A 19423-nucleotide genomic window follows, 5' to 3' on the forward strand; every position below is an offset into this window, starting at 1 on the left:
CTCCACCTTGATTGCAAAAAAAAAGCCAGTTAAATGCATAAATAAAAATTAAATGAGTTTATCAGCCCAGCTGAGCATACCCTTCCTACCCCCAAAGAGTATGTGAACTGCTGTAGGAAAGAGTCTCACTCTTACACATGTACAGGGAGAAAAACAGATCAAGAAATATTTATTTCATGGCCAACAAGCCATGTGACAAGGGCGTGTGAAGTCCAGAGTGATGCATGCCTAGTGGCAGTCAGCTGAACTCTGGGAAGCAGTGGGGTCCTGCCGAGTGGAAGGCACATGCAGTGAGGTACGGGGACCATGGCAGGGCTGGCTCACAACATATCAAGTGTGTTCAGGCTGCCCCACGACCCCCTGATGTACAGAGGTTTCTTTTCCTTTTCGTCTCTTGATTTTCATCTACTGGTTCAAATAATTCCCATCCTGGAGAGCTGAGGGTGTTAGGAAGTTCATGCTAGGGAGCCTCAAAGCCTCCAGGGAAACCCCAAGGCATTAAAGGGCAAGTTTCTCCTTGGGATCTCCTGGCAATGCTGAGAAGGAAGGCACCTTCTGGAGAACCCACCTAAGCCCCCCAAACCGAGTGCTACTGTATTTCTGTAAACAGTCAATAAAAGATACCTCTGATATCTGATGCTGCTGAGTTAATTCCTTCCTTAGGTGCACTGAGCTCCTGGTCCCTACAGACCAGCAAGAGAAAATGCTTATGTCACCAGTGGCTGCTTGCGAGATATTTAAAGCAAGAGTGCGGGATGATGCTGCAGGTCAGGGCTACACACAGCTGTGAAGGAGGGAACAGATCCAGATTTAGGAGCAAAGACCTCAGCAACTCCTATGATGGTCGATCAATGGCAAGCCAGCAAAGGCAGCCAAGTGGTCCTCCCTCCCCAGCTAGGACCAACATTGAAGGCAGAAATAAATCACCATAGTCTGGACCTGCTGCTACCACAGCACTTACTGAGGTTGTTATCGAGAGCAAGATTTCAGAGACACTGTGCATTTGGTACTGAACAGGGCAGGAGGTCTCAGCCCTTCCTGATAGCTGCCTACAACTGCCTGTGGTGCTGCAGATCAACAAAACACCACAAATGAATGGCAAGACTAGGATTAAAATACAGCTTTTCAGCCCCTCTGACCCTTCATCTCATTTCATATGCCACAGCTGCCTCACCTTTTTCCAGATTTAAGATGATATTGCGCCAAGGGAGACCAGTTGCTGCAGACCAGTCATGGAGTCAGGAGAAGGCAACAGAGTTTACCTTTGCACCTGCCATGAAAGCAAAGATGCAGCAAGAGATGAGGAATGCAGACAAGCCATCATGGGACACTTCATCCTCTGCCGAGTGTGCCATTAAATCAATATGCTGCCTCTGGGCTGTGCTCAGAGAGGGCTGTACCATAGTGAGCCATGGGGCTAGATCATGAGGACACTTCCCTGGAAGCCACCTCCTTCCTGCCCAGAGCTCCACACCTTAACCTTGGCCTGGGCTTCATTTATGAGGGAAGCTATGGGCAGAAGGACCTGAATTCCTACATGCTTCCCACTCAAGGGAGGGCATTTCCACACCTGGCTAGATCATGGGTCTGTTTTGCACTGAAGTTTCTGCTGGCAGTACAGTACATGGTGCCCCAGAATGTATCTCGGCTCTGTGATCGCTCATCTATAGGTCAAGACTCTTCCCAAGCTCTCACAGTTAACTCTTGATCCCTTCCCTGAAGCAAGATCTGAAGAGTCATAACCATCAGCATTTCCATCTCAACATATCTAAGGGCTGTATCCAGTTCTTGTCCCTGGCAGAGGAAGGAGATGGCCTATCACAGTGGTAAGTGCAGCCAAAATCACTCACTTTGCAGCCACCCTGAGCTGGCATCTGATAACTGGAACAAATTAAATCCCACTGGGATGGTGCTAGTTTAGGTAAGATCCAGGCTAGTACCTCTGAAATCCTCTGAGGATTAGGAGGAGCACAGAGGAGAGGTTGTGTTACCTCTTCCCTACTCATGTACCTGCACTGAGCTCACATTGGACATTTCCAAGGTCTTGAATCAACTTATTCACTGTCTGGGTGCCCATTGTGCCTCTCAAGCTTTGCAGTCCAAACACAAGCCCGGCAGGACAGGCTCAGGAGAAACTCACACAGGGTGAACCTGCTTGCAGTGCTGGGATCCCAAAGCCACGGGTTTAGGTTATTAAAGGACCAACGTACCTGGCGTCTCTTGCAACAAGAAGTGCATTCCTCTCTATGAGCTGGGACCCCCTGGAGCCATGTTGCAAGTGCTTTTGCTCTCTCGGAGCCCTCTGACTCTGCAAAATCTTGCAGGGATGGTGCCACCTTCTCCATCTCCTATGCCACATGGGAGAGAGCTGCACTATTTGGCTTACAGGCGTAGGGCTGCTCAGATAAAGGCAGAGCTGACACAAAATTGGAAGTGACCCAAAGCCAGCATTTCCTACATCTAACAAGTGTGACAAATGAGTTGCCATCATCCCTTCCCCTGATGGACTGTCTTATCTGCAGGAAAATGGATCCTGGTTTAATGAACCAGAGGGAGTACTGAACTGACTCTGCAGCATTTTTGATGCATAAAGCATCCTGAATGGAGAGGGTAGGCTGTTGTTAGTAACCATCATATTTACTATTTGTTGCCCTTGCTGTGGGAGGTGTGAACACTGAAATTGCTGTGCTGCAGCAGGTCAGAGGTCCACCCAGACCTGCCTCAGACAAGAACAGCATAGCAGAGGAGGATGCAGTAACCCTGTGTCTGTCTCCTCTCCCTCTCCCTCTCCCTCTCCCTCTCCCTCTCCCTCTCCCTCTCCCTCTCCCTCTCCCTCTCCCTCTCCCCCTCCCCTTCTCCACTCCCCTCCCCTCCCCAGGTGGGGGGAGGATAAATTTCCAAGCCTCACCAAGAAAAAATTTCACTTATTCAAGCAGAAGTCTTCCACATGCAGCAGCATCAAGGTGCTTAGCACTCATTTCATCTTGCCAGCTTTGGTAACGCTGAATTGAGACAGCAAAAGTCCAATGGCATGAGGTTTAACAGGGCCAAATGCCGGGTCCTGCACTTGGGGCACAACAACCCTATGCAGCTACAGACTAGGAGAAGTCTGTCTAGAAAGCTGCCTGGAGGAGAAAGACCTAGGGCCAGTTGGTTGACAGAGACTGAACATGAGCCAGCAGTGTGCCCAGGTGGCCAAGAAGGACAATGGCATCTTGGCTTGTATCAGAAACAGTGTGACCAGCAGGTCCAGGGAGATTATTCTCCCTCTGTGCTCAGCACTGCTGAGACCGCACCTCGAATACTGTGTTCATTTCTGGGCCCCTCACCTCAAGAAGTATGTTGAGGTTCTGGAGCGAGTCCAGAGAAGAGCAACAAAGCTGGTGAAGAGGCTGGAGAACAGGCCTTATGAGGAGTGGCTGAGAGAGCTGGGGTTGTTTAGCCTGGAGAAGAGGAGGCTGAGGGGAGACCTCATTGCTCTCTACAACTACCTGAAAGGAGGTTGTAGCGAGGAGGGTGCTGGCCTCTTCTCCCAAGTGACAGGGGACAGGACAAGAGGGAATGGCCTCAAGCTCCGCCAGGGGAGGTTCAGGCTGAACATTAGGAAAAAATTTTTCACAGAAAGGGTGATTGGGCACTGGGACAGTCTGCCCAGGGAGGTGGTTGTGTCACCTTCCCTGGAGGTGTTTAAGGCACAGGTGGATGAGGCGCTGAGGGGCATGGTTTAGTGATTGATAGGAATGGTTGGACTCAACGATCTGATGGGTCTCTTCCAAACTGGTTATTCTATGATTCTATGAAAACTGCGTCCCCCCTATACTGGCAGGTAGGTACATCCCAGATTGAACCAACTGTGCTGTTAAGTGAAAGAAAACCTTTTTTTTTCTAATTTTGAGGGAACAGGGGAAAGAAAAGCAGCAGCCAAATTGCTTTTTTTTTTTTCATTTTACAAGAAAATTCTAGAAGTTCTGGTTTTGCCAAGGCTGACACCTGATGCAGCAGAAGGCAGGCTTTTGAGGGTTACTCTGAAGTGAAAACTTCTGCCACTCAGAACGTTGCGTTGAGCTCTCCAAATCACACCTTTTTTTGGCTGCGAAACCACAGCCTCTGTTGCACTCGGCAGCAGAGAGGAAAACCAAGAGGAGCGGGTGGAAGAAAGGAACAGCCGAACGCTGCTTGAGAAGCATCTCTTGAGATGGGGAAGATCTGACGGTCATGTTGCCATATAGAGATTTAATTGTATTCCTTCAGGAAAACAAGCATGACAGCTTGATGAGGATTTCTTTTTGCTTTTTCTTTAGCTTGAGGGCAGAAATGGGGAAGGTGGTGGAATGATTGTTCACTTTTAGTCGCCATTGTGAGATGGTGCCTGAAATACTGCTGCTGGTGTTATGCCCCTGGTTCACAAAAGCCATTTGGGGTGAGCACGGGGAAAGGCCACCGAGATGCTGCGGGAACGGGGCTCGTTCTCCCAGCGATGCAGCGGCTTCAGGGCAGTCCCAGCACTCGTGAGGAGGCCCGAGCCGAGCTGGAGCTGACCTGCCGGGAGGCAGCAGAGGGCCCCCTTCTACCGCTCCAGCGCCGCCGGGCAGCTCCCCGCTGTGCGCCCGTCCCCGCGGCCTCTGGGCGGCCCGGGAGGCTCCGCGCCCCTGGCCCCTAGCAGGGAGCAGTGGGTCCATCTTCGCACATCCCGAGCTGCCGGCTCGGGCAGCTGCCCGGCTCCCAAAGCCCAGCAGCCGGGGAGGCGCAAGCCCCAGCTAATGGCGAGCACTGGCTTGCGTGAGAAGCTGGTGCGGGGTGGCTCGCTGCACCCTAAAACCAGCCAGGAGCGGGTGGGGGCAAGGGACGCGTGTCACGCGAGGGTCCGGGCACCATAACACATTTCCCCATAGAGAGCCGTGGCCAGGGGCCAGCAGCATCGGGGGTGGGTGTTGAGCCTACATGTGAGCAAACACCTTTGCACTAACAGGCGTCGAGGCCACGTGTGAGCAAACACTTTTGCACTAACAAGCGTTGAGCCTAGATGTGAGCAAACACCTTTGCACTAACAGGTGTTGAGCCCAGATATGAGCAAACACTTTTGCACTAACAGGCGTCGAGTCCATGTGTGAGCAAACACCTTTGCACTAACAGGCATCAAGCCCACGTGTGAGCAAACACTGCTGCGCTTACGCAAGCCTCAGCCGCGGCTCGGCCACATGGGGCTTGGTGATGCCACCCCTGTGCAAATGCCGCCGAGCCAGTTTGCAGACAGCAGCACGTCAAATCCCAGCTGGGGTGAACTGGCATGGATTTGGTCGGTAAACATGACCCTGCGGCTCTCCTGCATCTTTGGGCTGGCAGTTATAAAAATGGTGAGCTTGAGACAATTCAGGTAACGACCTTTCAGCCCAGTGCCAGCATCTGCCAGTTCAGACACTGGAGGTGAGCTGCCAGGAGTGCAGGCAAAGAACATGAGTCAGGGCAGCAGCAGGCCTCAGCCTGGAGACCTAAATTAACAGTCAGAAAGAGACGCTAATGGCAACCTCTATTCTTCTGTGGGGCATGTAAGCCACCAGCAAACCCCAACACTGAGCTGTTGCATCATAACCCTGCCTCCCATGTGCTCTGTGGGACCAGAGGCAGTCACGGTGCCAAGCTCTGTCCTCTCTTCTCAATCATGTCATAGAATCATAGAATCATAGAATCACAGAATCATAGAATCCCGAGGTTGGAAGAGATGCACCAGATCATCAAGTCCAACCATTCCTATCAATCACTAAACCATGTCCCTCAGCGCCTCATCCACCTGTGCCTTAAACTCCTCCAGGGAAGGTGACTCAACCACCTCCCTGGGCAGCCTGTCCCAGTGCCCAATCACCCTTTCTGTGAAAAATTTTTTCCTAATGTTCAGCCTAAACTTCCTCTGGCGGAGCTTGAGGCCATTCCCTCTTGTCCTGTCCCCTGTCACTTGGGAGAAGAGGCCAGCTCCCTCCTCTCCACAACCTCCTTTCAGGTAGTTGTAGAGAGCAATGAGGTCTCCCCTCAGCCTTCTCCTAAATGATGATGTCCTGGGTAACCAAAGCCCCTTCACCTCTATGTTTTCTCCTCCAACTCTGTTTCACCAGTTGTTGGCTTCTCAGAGAAGGAACTGCAGCCTTGCTTAGTGCCACCAGGCTCTGGGACCTTGGCATCGTAGCACCTTGTGACCAGCGCAATTGCAGCAGTGCCCAGACAACAGTCAGCAGACACCAGTGAAGAACAAGGTGTTAGTGGAGCTGCCTCTTCCTCCCTCTCCATCCCCAGGTGCCGCAGGCGCGTGTCGGGTGTGTGTGGCAGGTTGGACAGTGAAGAGTGCTGGGCTCTGCCAGCAGACCATGGTGGTGTGCAGCCCTGCTGGAGGAGGCGGGGGGAAGGGGGAGGCACAGATGGCAGCAGATGCTCTCATCAGTGAAAATGATTGAAGCAAAACACAAAACAAAAAAACCTAGCAACTGGTTAGCAGCCTAACAAAAACCAGCACAAGGTAGAGATAAAGGGTCTGGACCTGATGGACCTTTGCATGGAGACTAACTCTGTGCTTCCTTCTGGCCTGAGGTAATGTTTTTCCCATTTCCAATTTACATGCAAAGAAGAAAGGCCATGCCTTGCCCCAGAGCACTGGGCAGTGATTATTTTTTTAAAACTTGGATATACTGAAATAAAACCACCCATTGTTTCTCCCCTACCCCTGTCCTCTCTCTTGTCCCTCCCCCACTGCCTTCAGAGGAGAGAATATGACCCAAGATCACTTCTAGGCACACTGGGGCCACTTGTCTACCCCCTCCGTCTAGGGCAAACCCACATATGTGCCAACACGGCATGATGCTTCAGCACTGAGGGTGAAGGAGCAGGCACGCTTACTGCACCAAGGGGTGTTACTGCAAAGCCTCTGCACCGCTTAGCTGCTGCCACTGGCCTTGACTCCTCTGGCATGATTGCTTTGCGCTGGTGCAAAGGTCTTGCTCCTCCACCCCTCCCATGACTGACTTTGACCCATCGTGCTGGTACTCAGCAACAGCATCCCAAGTTTGGTTCATCTCTATGCTCTTACCCAGTTTTTCTCAGTTATGTCCAGGGTGGAGGGAATCAGAGGGAATTTATTCAATGCATGATGGTTGTTTTTTTCCTTTTTCCCTTTGGCAGGAGCGCCTTGCAGCACAGTCGGAGCCACAGAATGAATGCTTCTGCAGCAAGCACTGAGCTGAATGGCACAGCACGCAGCCCTCCAGCCTGCTACTTCTGCAATTAATTGCACAGTAGCTGCTTTAGCAATGTGCACGCGCAGCTCCACACCCTGTAAGAGCTGAGCCATATTGTGCACGGGCAGATATTTCTACTGGGAAAACAGAAAGATCCAGGGCAGCACCCTGTGTGAGAAAAACAGCTGCCTGGTGATGCTGAAAGTGTCTTTTGCCTGCCCAAGCACGTCAGCTATCTTTGCTAATGAAGTGACACCATTTTGGGTTTTGCAGGAGACAGCATGCTGGGATTCACCAGGAATCTGCTGGGCTCCATCCTAGCCATGGGATGGGTGAGCTGGAGACCCAGCTCCTAGGGAGCACATGGGCAGGAGCCAAAGAGGGGAACAATGCCCTTCCCACAGTGGGATGCACAGTTCACTGCAGTGAATATGCTTCCTTACAAAACAGGGCGATAGGCAGCCTGGCAAACCCCTTCTTCCAGCACTTTACCATGCCCCTCTCCAGGACACTGCAGCAAAGGGGGCAGGCATGTGCATGGTTGAAACAACCGTGCTTCACAGAGGCAGAGCCACATCAGGCAGCCCAAGGGTCAATCTTGGCTTCAGCTATCAGCACAATTTCAAGGTTGGAGTACAGTGCCCCATGTCACAGCCAGTGCTCCGGCTCAAGGGTGATGGCAGGCTGGCTCAGCCGATGGCACAAGGAGTTGCATCTGAACACCAGGTAAGGTTAAAAAAAAAATAAAATTGGCCATTTAAGGTAAATGCAGGTTGGCAAAAAGTCTTTCTTTTTTGATGGATAAGAAAGCTAGTTTGGCAGAAATTTCCTTTCCTAGTTTTAGTTTCCTTCATGATCAGGTTCCTATTTTAATCCCTGTAGGATGCAGGAGGCTCTGCTGCACTTAGCCTGCCATGGCAATTAAGGGGCCTGGAAAACATTTTAGAAAGAACTATTACATGTATAAATGTAACTCTCATTTGAAACATGTAGCTAGGATGCAATCCATCTTCAAACATGCCTTGAATCTGGGAAAGAGGGAAAAACAGAGTGGAGTGAATTCTTTTTAAAGTGCTTTGCCTACAATAAAGCAGTTCCCTTTAGCAAAGAGCAACTTGCTGCATAATTTTTCCTCGGCTCAGGATGGTTGTGGCGGGGAGGGGGGAATGCCAGCCCTGGGGCTGACACAATAGGTTCACATCTGGTAGATGGGAGCTTAGGGCATGAGGCTGTTTTGTTCTGACTGCCTGACCATAACAGCATTGCCCCAGCTCTCCCTGCTTAATTTCCTCTGGGGAAAATAGGGATGCTGCTCACCAGGTCAGTGTGCCCGAGCCACCAAGAGCCAACCAGGTGTGCTCACGGTGCTGTCCTCGCTTAGGCTGGCTGCTCTCTTCCATGTAGCCACAGATCTACACCTAAATGTCAGAATTTCAGGTTGAACAGGCTTGGAATCTAAATAGGGTTAGCTCCTGGCTTTGGGAGGTAGATGAGATTTTGCAAGCCTCTGTCACTGCTTGCTCCCAGCCTCTGTGATCCTGGGAGCAGTTTAACAGCAGTGAATCATTTGTTTTGGTTTCTCCCCACCAGGGGCTTGGCTGTAGCACCTCACGCAGAAGCAGTGGGCGTGAGAGAGATGCAGGGCTCATCTTGGCTCGTGGGTTGGAGCCTCTCCCACCAGCCGTGAGAACCAGCATCTCACTGGTCCCCAGCACTGCCAGAGCATCTCCTCATGTTTGCTCACATTAGGAATTCTGTATAGGTTACATCTCCTGTGCTTCTCATCACCCAGGGACACATCAAGGGGGCCTGTGAGGTGGCTGAGAAGAAGCTGCCAAGGACGAAAGTTCAAGAGAGAGTTCAGCTCAGCCTCTTGCTGGAATCAACAGTCCAAGGCAGGTGCCTGGCAGACCCTTGGGGCACCCCATCCTCTGTCTCTTCTCATGCCTTGCCTACTGCCAGCCCAGCATCCCTCTCTCATTTCCTTCCTTGCACTCCTCCCTTGCACTGTGCCACCAGCCAGCTGGGGAGCAACCTTCCTGACAGCAGATCTGTAATGCTCATTCGGCAGCAATGTGCCAGGCCTTAGGTTGGAAACATTGATTTTAACTAGGATTTGGAATGAAACTGTTGAAATTCTCTTCCTTCCACAGGCTTTGCAAGCTCATGGCTCCCTGCCTAGGTAATAGTTTTTATGAGGAAGCTTTGGGATTTTCAAACTCATTTCTTTCCCCTTCTTTTTTACCTTTTTATTTTGCCCCTGAAATGGGGTCTTGGGCAGGGGAATAAAATAGCCCTAAAATGAAGCAAGAGTAGTCTTTATCAGGTTTTCCCATTTGGGGCTCTCCGTGTGGCTGCAAGGAGGGAGCTGGGCAAGAAAATCAAGAGGAAAGGCAGAATGGAAGAAAGATCACAGCTTTGCTCTCATCATGCTGGGTGTGCTCCTGCTCCTGCTCCCACCGAGACCATGTGCTCCAGAGGTGCTAGAAGAGCAAGAACCCATGTTACCCCAGCATCTTGCCTCTGATTATGGCAATTGGGTTGAAATCCATGCCATTTAGGTGGAGTAGCCCTGATTATGCAAAAGTTTGCCTGCTGACAGCTTTGGGTGAGCTGATTTTCTGCAGCAGGAGAAAGGTATGAACTCAGCACTGTTTTTGCGATACGTAGAGTGAGATTTTTGAACATCCCAGGATTTTATACCTAGGGTGGTCTATGAGAAATGACCTTTCTGGGCAAGACTTTGCTGCCAGTAACCGTGGGAGCTCAAGACCCATCTTGAGTAAGATGCCAGCTCCATGTCCAGAGAGATGAGAGTTAATTTTAAAACATCCGGCATCCATATTGGCAGGGAGAAAGGTTCCCTTGGTTTCCTAAGCACCAGCAAAACCTAAGCTTCTAAATCCTAATCTGTTTCTAAGCTGGAGCTGCCAGGCCAGGGCCAAGGACACAGAAAAAAGCCCTGCTGCGTTAGCCAGAGCCGCTGTGCAGCCGTTTGGTGCCCCTGTGGCAGGCTGGAGGTAAGCTCTGTCCAGCCAGTAGCCAGCCCTCGGGCCAGGCTCCTGCTGAACCCCTCAATTTTGGGTCACGCTTTCCATGTTGCCCTCTGAGACCACACCATGTTTATGTCTGTCCTTCCTCAGCTCGGGCACTTCAGAGCAAGCAAATCCTGCGGGGCCACCCGACAGCAACCCTGAGTTCAGTAACAGGGTGTTTGAGGTTGGGCAGCAGGGTGGATTGATGGGCAGGTGGGGTGGCCCTGCCTGTGGGAGAGGCTCCAGGCTCAGCGTGTCCCACATCAGGCCAGAAGAGCAGCCTGGGAACCACCTATGAACAGTAACTACACAAAAGCGCATTTTTTTGCTGGGAGCAGCGAGGTGCCGCAGGTGTCGCCGAGGAACCTCAGCAGCCAGGAGGGTCACCCCCAAAAAAGCCCTTTCTGCTTAGGCACCACCCAAACACACCAGGCACCGCGGAGAGCCCCCTGCGCAGCCCCACACACACAGCCAGCGTGGGACTGCACTGGAGGCAAGGGGTGGGATGGGGCAGGATGGGGCAGCAGCATGGAGCTGCACAGCTGGGACAGTATGGTGTGTGGTATGGTATGGTATGGTATGGTATGGTATGGTATGGGATGGGATGGGATGGGATGGGATGGGATGGGATAGTATGGGATGGGATGGCATGGGATGGGATAGTATGGGATGGGATGGCATGGGATGGGATGGGATGGGATGGGATGGGATGGGATGGGATGGCATGGCATGGCATGGCATGGAATGGCATGGGATGGCATGGGATGGCATGGGATGGGATGGGATGGGATAGTATGGGATGGGATGGCATGGGATGGGATAGTATGGGATGGGATGGCATGGGATGGGATGGCATGGGATGGCATGGGATGGGATGGCATGGGATGGGACGGCATGGCATGGCACGGCATGGCATGGCACGGTACAGCATGGGAGAGCAGCGCGGAGGTGCACCAGACCAGGATGGGATGGGAGAGCAGCAGTGTGGAGCTGCATGCAGCCAGGGTGAGAGGGCATATGATGGGGGAGCTGCACACAGCTGGGACAAGCCAGGACAGGCTGGGATGGGATGGGATGGGGATGGGATGGGATGGGATGGGATGGGATGGGATGGGATGGGATGGGATAGGATGGGATGGGATGGGATGGGGATGGGGATGGGATGGGATAGCAGCACAGAGCTGCACAAAGCTGTGTGCAGCCAGGATGGGATGGGATTAATGGGATGGGATGGGATGGGATGGGATGGGATGGGATGGGATGGGATGGGATGGGATGGGAGAGCAGCATGGAGCTGTGCCAGAACGGGATGGGATAGGAGAGTGGCAGTGCAGAGCAGCAAGCAGCTGGGATGAGAGGGCATGTGATGGGGGAGCTGCACACAGCCAGGCCTGGATGGGATGGGATGGGATGGGATGGGATAGATGGGATAGTATGGGAGGGGATAAATAGGATGGGAGCGGATGGGATGGGATGGGGTGGGATAGATGGGATGGGAGGGGATGGGAGGGGATGGGATTTGAGAATAGCATGGAGATGCGCCAGACCAGGATGGGATAGGAGAGTGGCAGTGCAGAGCAGCACACAGCTGGTATGAGAGGGCATGCGATGGGGGAGCTGCACGCAACCGAGCTGGGATGGGATAGATGGGATGAGATGGGGATGCGATGTGACAGATGGAATGGGATGGGATGGGATGGGGATGGGATAGATGTGACGGGATGGCAGGGGCAGCGGCGCGGAGCCTGGTCCGGGCTCGGGGCGCGCCGCCCGCTCCTCCGCGCGGCTCCGCTCCGCGCCCGCGGGGGTGACGTCACCCTGCCCCCTCGCCGGCCGCGCCGATTGGCTGCGGGTGACGTCAGCGGCGCCGCGGCCCCCCCCCGCCCGCGAGGCATGACCTCACCGCGGCCCGCGCAGTCCCGGCGGCGCGCGGAGCGGCGCGGAGCGGCTCCCCCCCTCCCCGCCCGCCGCGGCATGCGGGCCCTGCGGCGCCGGCAGCGGCCGCGCCAGCGGAGAGCGCGTGCCCCGCCGCCCGGGTCAGTGCAGCCCCCGCAGCTCCGCGGGGCGGGGAGGGGGGGCACCTCCGCGTCTGTCCGCCTGCGCGGGTCTCGGGGTTCCAGCGTGTGGGGGGGGGGGGGGTGTGGGGGGGGCTGGTGCGAGGAGCAAACGGGGGGTGCCGCGCCCGGGAGGCAGCAGCGATGTGTTGGGGGGGGGGGGTGTCGCGTTCCGCGGCCGCGCGTGCCGGGCGTGCAGCGGTCGCTTTCGAGGCGGGGGGCGGGGGGCTGGCGTGCGAGAACCCCCCGCGCTCGGGCGCCGCGGGTGAGGAGGGGGCCGCGGGGCCGGGGCCGGCGCTCGAGGAGCCGGTGCGAACAGCGCCGTGGTTTTTCTGATGATGAAAGAGGTTGGAGCGCTGCCCTGCGTCCTTGGCGTTTAAACGGAGCCGGCATGTGTTCGGCAGCGGGGGTTTTCATGCGACGCTTCACGGCTGCGGCCCCGAAAGCGCTGCTGGCAATTAATGAGTTAAGCTGCCCGTTTAATATAATCCCCTTCGTCTCCCCTGATGTGCGTGGACCGATTAACCGCAAGCCCCCGGCCCCGTGATTGTTGTTTAGTGGTAAATGTCGCTTTCTGTGCTGAGCGTTGGTCGTTTTTAAAAAATCCTGGTTATTTCCCTTATTGATAAATAAGTTCCTTCTCCTTCCTGCTCCCCCCCTCCCTTTTCTCCTCCCCCTGAATTAAATTCCTGAGCAACAGCGAAAGCTGATGTCAGTGCTTCAGCTTGCATTGGGGGAGTTCTGTGCACAGGTCAGTAATTTGTGGTTTCGTTAGAAGGAAGGATGCGGCGCGGTGCTGTTCTGTTACGGATATTTTGATTTCTCTGGGCACGGATGCGTTTTTCCTCCGTATTGCGGTACTTTATCAATAGCTCCATGGTGGGAGCTGGGTGCTGCAGAGGCAGGTGTGGAGGAGACCGTCCCCGTCCCAAGCAGCTAGTGATGACAAACGCATTGGGAATAGATGCCGAAGGTATCGATCTCCTTCTGATTTGGGATATAAAGGCAGACTTGCCCCAGGAGATGGTCAGGATATCCAAGAAGCCTTGAACAGGTAGTGCTGAGGATTGTGCCTGGCATTCCGGGGGCCATGTTAACCTTGAAAGCAGCTTGCCAATGGAGCCGTGTTTAACATTCGCTTGCATTGTCTCATCCTCCTGCGCTAAAGCAAAAAGCTCGGGGCACGGCTGCCTGTGCACCCAAAGGAGGCTGCAGAGAGCTTTGTTTTCAGAAGGACTCGATGCGTGGGAATTGGCACTTAAGGGCTGGGCTTTGCCTCTGTCTGATGGGTTTTGCTTGCACTGTTAGAGGGCATCTGTGCTGGGAGGACTCTCTCTGCAGAAGACGTTTATTGCGGTTTTGGGTCTGGCTGGGGGTTCCTGCACTTGCTTTGGTTTTGCATGTAACCATTTCCAAAATGGAATAAGCTGCAGCACCCAGTAAACCCTCCTGGCCGTAGGTAGAGGTACTTGAGATTTTAAAATTCCTGCGGGGGCTTTGCAGGTATCTTGACCTGAATTTTACCTGGCACAGCCATGCTGGCAGAGCCTTGATGTGTAGGACTGTCGGAATGGCTGGGACCAGAAAGGACAATTGGGTGCGTGAGCAGCAGATGGATGCCCAAACACCTCTTTCTAATGGCAGTCGGCAGAAATTCCTGCCCTCAGCCTATCGGCAATGCACTCAAGCAGCACAAACCTAGGATTGGAGGGTCTCCTAGCTGAAATTGTAGCGTCTCACACCAAAAGGCTTTTAACCCAACAGATTTGCCCCCCATAGCTTTCAGTTTTCCTTGCTTTGATTCGAAATAGGGAGTAGGGAAAGAAAACCTGGATCTAGCATTGCTGTTTAAAATCTAGCCTCAGCTACGCTTAGGAGAGCTGAGCAAAGTGGCCAGAGTCTGTAGGAGTGTTTGCTGGGGGCTCTGTATGGAGGTTATTCTTGCCAATGCTGCACCATGTTTGTCTGCAGAGCATGTTTTTGCTGGGTGCTAGGCATCTTGCTGAGAAAGCTACTGAGGTGCCTGCCTTTGGAGAGCTTAAATTCACCAAAAATTAAAGGCAACACCACTTTTACTACCAAAACACCCCTGAGGGCTGGGTAGGACTTTGCAGTAGTATCTGTCCCGTATTGCCAAACTGGATCTTCAGAGATGGGAGAAAACTAGCTTTTTCCCCTGCAGCCACATCCCCCCAAACCTCCCCAGAGGCTGGAAACCCATTGTGGCTTTGAATTTCTGAAATAACTTCTCTTGCCATGGATATGAGCAAGTCCCCACTGCATCACTACCCCATACTTCTGCACCAGCTGCTTTAATCTGCATAAGATATAGGGAGTGTGTTATCTCTGAGTGTTCCTCTCTGGAAAAAGGTCAGTGTTCCTCTCTGGAAAAGCCTTTAAGCAAGGCTGTTCTTAGGGATCAGAGGTTAGTTTCTCCAGTGCGCAGCTCAGCTCCAAAAGCCCTGGGCACGGGCAGATGCAGAGAATATTAGCTCTGTCAGGGATAGAAGGAAGAAAAGGAGATGCTCCAGCATTTGGCAGCCTTGATTTATGGTGCAAGCTCGTAGGATGCTGCTGTCATACTGAAACAGTTTGGCAAACTGAGTGTTGTAGGGAAGGAGGTGATAAAGGGAAAGAGCTTGTGGATTCTGACTTCTCTTTGCCTGGTAGGACAGCTGGTTGCACTAGGAGAGTTTGTAGACCTTCTTGCCCTCCGCTGTGGGTTTAATGGTAGTGCTAAGGGGGAGCTGGCTGCTGAATCACCCTGGTGCTCCCAGTCCTCCAGGTGCAGCTGCTGGGTCTCACTCTGCTCTTTTCCTTGCTGCTATGCAGAGAAACTCCTGCAGCCAGAACAGTGGTGCCATCATCCTATGAGGAAAGCTTCAACACGATCCTCTACATCCCCATACCCTCTGGGTTTTAAAACCTGTTTTTCAAGCTTTACATTTCTTCTCTGAGGATACACCTGTCCTGCCTCATGCTGAGTGGGAAGGAGGTACCTGATGTAACAACTTGCAGGCTTGGGGAAGGGAGATGTGTGGCCTGAGAGCGTTCATCAGATAAGAAGTTAAACAAGCTCTCCACTCAAGATTTTCTCAAGCTCGCTCAGGAGATCTGGATGTATTTCATGTGCAGGGTTATAACACAGCCAGGGGAACACAAACTGACTGTGCCAAGATGCTCTGCTCTCACGTTATCAGGGGCTGCCCTTAAACCCCGGCAAAGCTTACAGCGTGATCAGTGGCAGTGCAGGTTCCTGCAGGGACAGCAGGTGGTGTATTGCATCCCATCGATGGCCTGATGGCTTTGCCTGCTCTTCTGACATGGGGAGACGATGGCATATGCCACATTGTCGTGGGAGATGCTTTGCCAGAAGCAGGCCAACAGTTGAGATGATGGTGGAACATACCAAGCTCTGGCCACAGTGGGAGCCTTGGTCACTCTGTCTCCTCTAGCATGAAATAATGGAAAGGAAAGCAGAGTCTTATCTCTTCCTTTTCCAAGAGATGTTTGTAGCCTTTCTGCCCCAAGCCTTTGGGTATGTGTTGTCCAAGAGGCTCTTTTGGCTCTTAGCTGTCTCTGCTTTGAGCAAGGAGAGTAAGAGTAGGGGAGGGCTGTGTTGGCACAGAGCCCTCCCCTGCCTATGACGCAAACTGCCATGGCTCCTATAGGATGGCTTGCTCCATCTCTTTGCTATTTGGCTCTTCCTCTGAGGTTTTCTAGACCCAGCTGGGCAAGTAATCTAGGGTGTTGTGGAGGGAGCCTCTTCCTTTGCTTTGTCCAGAGCTTCTGTGGGCTGGACCTCCAGTTTCCAAAAGTGGCAGGTAGTGCTCATTTGCACAGTACCTTGGAAGGATCGGTATTTCAGAAGATAAGTGTGGTAATAGCCCAGGCTGGGATTGGAGGAGAACCTGGAGGTGCTCAGTGGAAGCTGGTCCAGTACAAGTTTACTAGCGCAAACAGGGAGCAGTAACAGCACAGAAATGCAGGAACTGTATTGCATGAAGGTGAAATAAATGATGCATTTTGTACTGACTTAAATTAAGAGCATCCCAGCAACCTATCTAGGGCTGGAAATCCTTCCTTGATTCCTTCTTTTCTTCCCACTCCTCTCAGGCCTTTTTCCATGTTGTTTGCTGTGCCCTCACATTTCCTGTTTGCCCACCCTGATGTATGTGTGTGTATGACTTGTCTGCTATCATTATGTATTTTTAAACTAAGCCATCAGGTCTCTTGGGACAGAGACCTTCTGTTCTTTAGGAATTTCTCCAGAGCCCTTCAAGGTGCTATAGTAATTTGCAAAGAGGCTCTCTGTGTAGCATTTCAGCATGCCGCGTTATGAGGAGCATAATTTCTGAGCGTACTGATTACTGGGAACAAGTCATTTAGTGACCAGAGGGATAAGACGACCTGTTCTGGTATTGATGTTTGATCTCCTTTAAGGGAGAGAGGGGTTGGACCAGATGAGCTCCTGAGGTCCCTTTCAACCTAAATTATTCCATGACTACGCCATAAATACTCACCATCCTGCTCCTGCCAAGCTTGTATAAAATACCTGTTATTAGGCAGTGATGGTGAGGGGATGTGAAATGAGGTGGACTGCTGCTTTGATCCTATATGGAGATTCCAATGACAGCATGACTATGGCATCTTCCCCTCCACAGCATGCATCCTTCAGCCTTGCTAATGATACAGTGCATCTTTCCGGTTCATCTCTGTTGACCCATATTAGTCATCTGGCGTGTAGGTGCATGGTGTGCCTGTATCCACAGCTTTTCATCTTGCCTTTTTTCTTCTTTTAATAGGGGATTTAGTCCTTTGAGGAGTGTTGCTGTCTAAAGCTAGCACATGGTAATTCAGCTGATGCAGCAGAAGCTCTGGTAGAAATTTCAGTCTGTTTATTAGGTGATTACAGGGGGTTTTTTTTTGGTCAAGAAAGTCGAGCTCTTCCACATGTTAGACCTGCATCTGCTTAAACTGGGTATCTCCCATTGAGATCCAGTCCCTTCTGGGTAATGCTAGGCAACCTTTGCTCCAAACAAAGAGGGTCCATCAGTCTCTGTGGAGTGCTGTTGAAAAGAAGCAACCAAGAAGTATCTACAGCATCCGATTGTTTTTGTGTTGCCTCTAACAACCCTCATTTCCAAGCTCGCAAAGGCAGTCTGATCCTCCTTGAGCCATAGCTTGAGTGGAGTTATTCATGCCATCTTCATCTGCCTTGGCCGGCAGCCCTGCATGGGGAGCGGACAGGCACAGCCCGAGGCTCGCTTGGCACTTGAGGCTGTTGAGTAGAGGGCTGGTGTAGAGAAGGTGCCAGCACTGCTAACTTCTGAGCTAGCCTGTGAAAAAACATGTTAACCGCTTTGCTGCTGTTGGTGGACGTTGCAGAGATGTCCCTGGCAGCTTTGTTAGCTCAGCAGGGCTGAGACCCAGAAGCCAAGCAAGCTGCAGCTCTCCTTTACACCTTACCTGCTGCTTACCTCAAGTTTGTCTCTTGTGGTGGAAATTTAGAAGGACACAGGAGGGCAGCAAGGTGACCCAGAGAGGCGAGCTTCCAGCTGAAACTGAGCTGGGATTCTGAATTATTCTGTGGGGTGGTAAGGGGACAAAACACCTCCCGCGCACCAAGGGAAGTTGACTGCTGCAAAACACCCAAATGCAGGTCTCTGACTGGGCAAAATCTCCCCAGACACATCCTTTTGTAAAGCACTTGCATTGTACCATTAAAAATAGCTCGGTGCGTTCTCCACTTGCTTGCTGGATGCTGATGCCTGTAATTCTGTGTCATCCTCACAATCCCTTCTGCTTTGAGCTTGGCTGCCTCTTTGTCTGGCACCTGAGCAAGGTTCATTCAGCAGTAACTGATATAAAGATAAATGTGAGCTCTGTTGGAGTCTAGCAGGACAGGCAGGAAGGTGAGGAGGACTGAACTGATCTTAACTGGGAGTCAAACAGCAACCCTAAAGGGGCAAGGCTTGGTATGATTACCCATGCTTTCTGTTGTGTGGTCAGAAGCAAGGATGAGTGAGCTCTGCTGGCATGGAAGAAAGTTGGAGGATGTTGAAGCTCTGGGTGGATGTCATGATATATCTCTCTTGTTGTTTTGAAACTAGGATTAAAAGAATATATATATTGTGCTTAAGTGTCTGCCTGGAGTTGGTGAGGGGAATATTGCTGCTAGTTTCCCACGGTGGATGAGTTCATCTAGTTTGCCACCCACAACAGCAATGATGATACAGATTAAGAGAGAAGGCCCATGTTACAAAATGCTGCAATACCCTGTTCTCAGTAGAGAGGCTCAGCTGTAGGATTTCGTACATGAAGAGCTATGTCATCTGACCAGCAAACCACAGCTTGGTGTGGTCAATAGGCACGTGCTTGTCCAGGGTGGTGGGGATGGAGGAAGACCTGTAAAACACTGACCCCTCTGTCACCTCAGATTAACAGAACAAAGCTATCTCATGATGCATCACAGCCCCCAAGAGGAAAGTAGAGAGTCGGGCAGAAACATCAGCTTGGGCTTTGCCCATCTTTTGTGTTTTTTCTAGATAAAAGTAATCCTCCAAAACTCAGAGGGAAGCTATAGTAAAAGGTAGAGCCTGAGCTGACAAGTGCTAATTCATCCAAAACCTGTGTGCAGTTTGACAATTGTTTGCATATAGGAAATTCAACAAGCCTTGAACCAGGTCAGAAGCGTCTTGCAAAACATATTTACTGTCCTGGGGAGTGTCTCATCCCATGGAAAACCAGTGTAACCTCTTGCATTTGAGTTGAATTCTGGTTCTTCTAAGGAGGGTCAGAGTTCAGTAGGTGTAGGGTGGTGTAACTGTGGACATTGGCCTCTACTGACTGGAAACCTGTGCTGAGATCCGCACCTCAGTTTGCACTGGTTATCATCAGAAACTGCATAAAACCTACCAGGAGGCAGCAACATCATTGTTCTTCAGTGAGACCGGGGTCCTATTTGCTATTTAAATGTGGAAGACTAATGGCACTGCATTGGCTAGGTGCCAGGAAACTGCCCCTGTGTTTGCTAGGTGCTTGCTTCACCAGCCTTGGCCTCACCCGTGACTGCCCATGTGCCTTGCTGAGATGGACACTCTTTTTGGTTGGT

General features: G+C 52.0%; 1 protein-coding gene across 2 annotated transcripts in view; it reads left to right on the plus strand.

Annotated features, from left to right (window-relative positions):
• The first annotated feature begins 12168 nt into the window (after positions 1–12168).
• DUSP8 (dual specificity phosphatase 8) overlaps positions 12169–19423 on the plus strand; it is a 40599-nt gene continuing 33344 nt past the window's right edge. Inside the window, exon 1 of one of the 2 annotated variants that reach the window (XM_069857819.1) lies at positions 12169–12291. The gene's annotated coding sequence lies outside the window, so the exon portion shown is untranslated. Of the gene's footprint in view, positions 12292–12686; positions 13061–19423 lie in introns of those variants that run through there. The other variant, XM_069857820.1, reaches the window with a different exon arrangement.

Source organism: Phaenicophaeus curvirostris, chromosome 5 (genome assembly GCF_032191515.1).
Source record: "Phaenicophaeus curvirostris isolate KB17595 chromosome 5, BPBGC_Pcur_1.0, whole genome shotgun sequence".
In the NCBI taxonomy this organism is placed as follows: domain Eukaryota; kingdom Metazoa; phylum Chordata; class Aves; order Cuculiformes; family Cuculidae; genus Phaenicophaeus; species Phaenicophaeus curvirostris.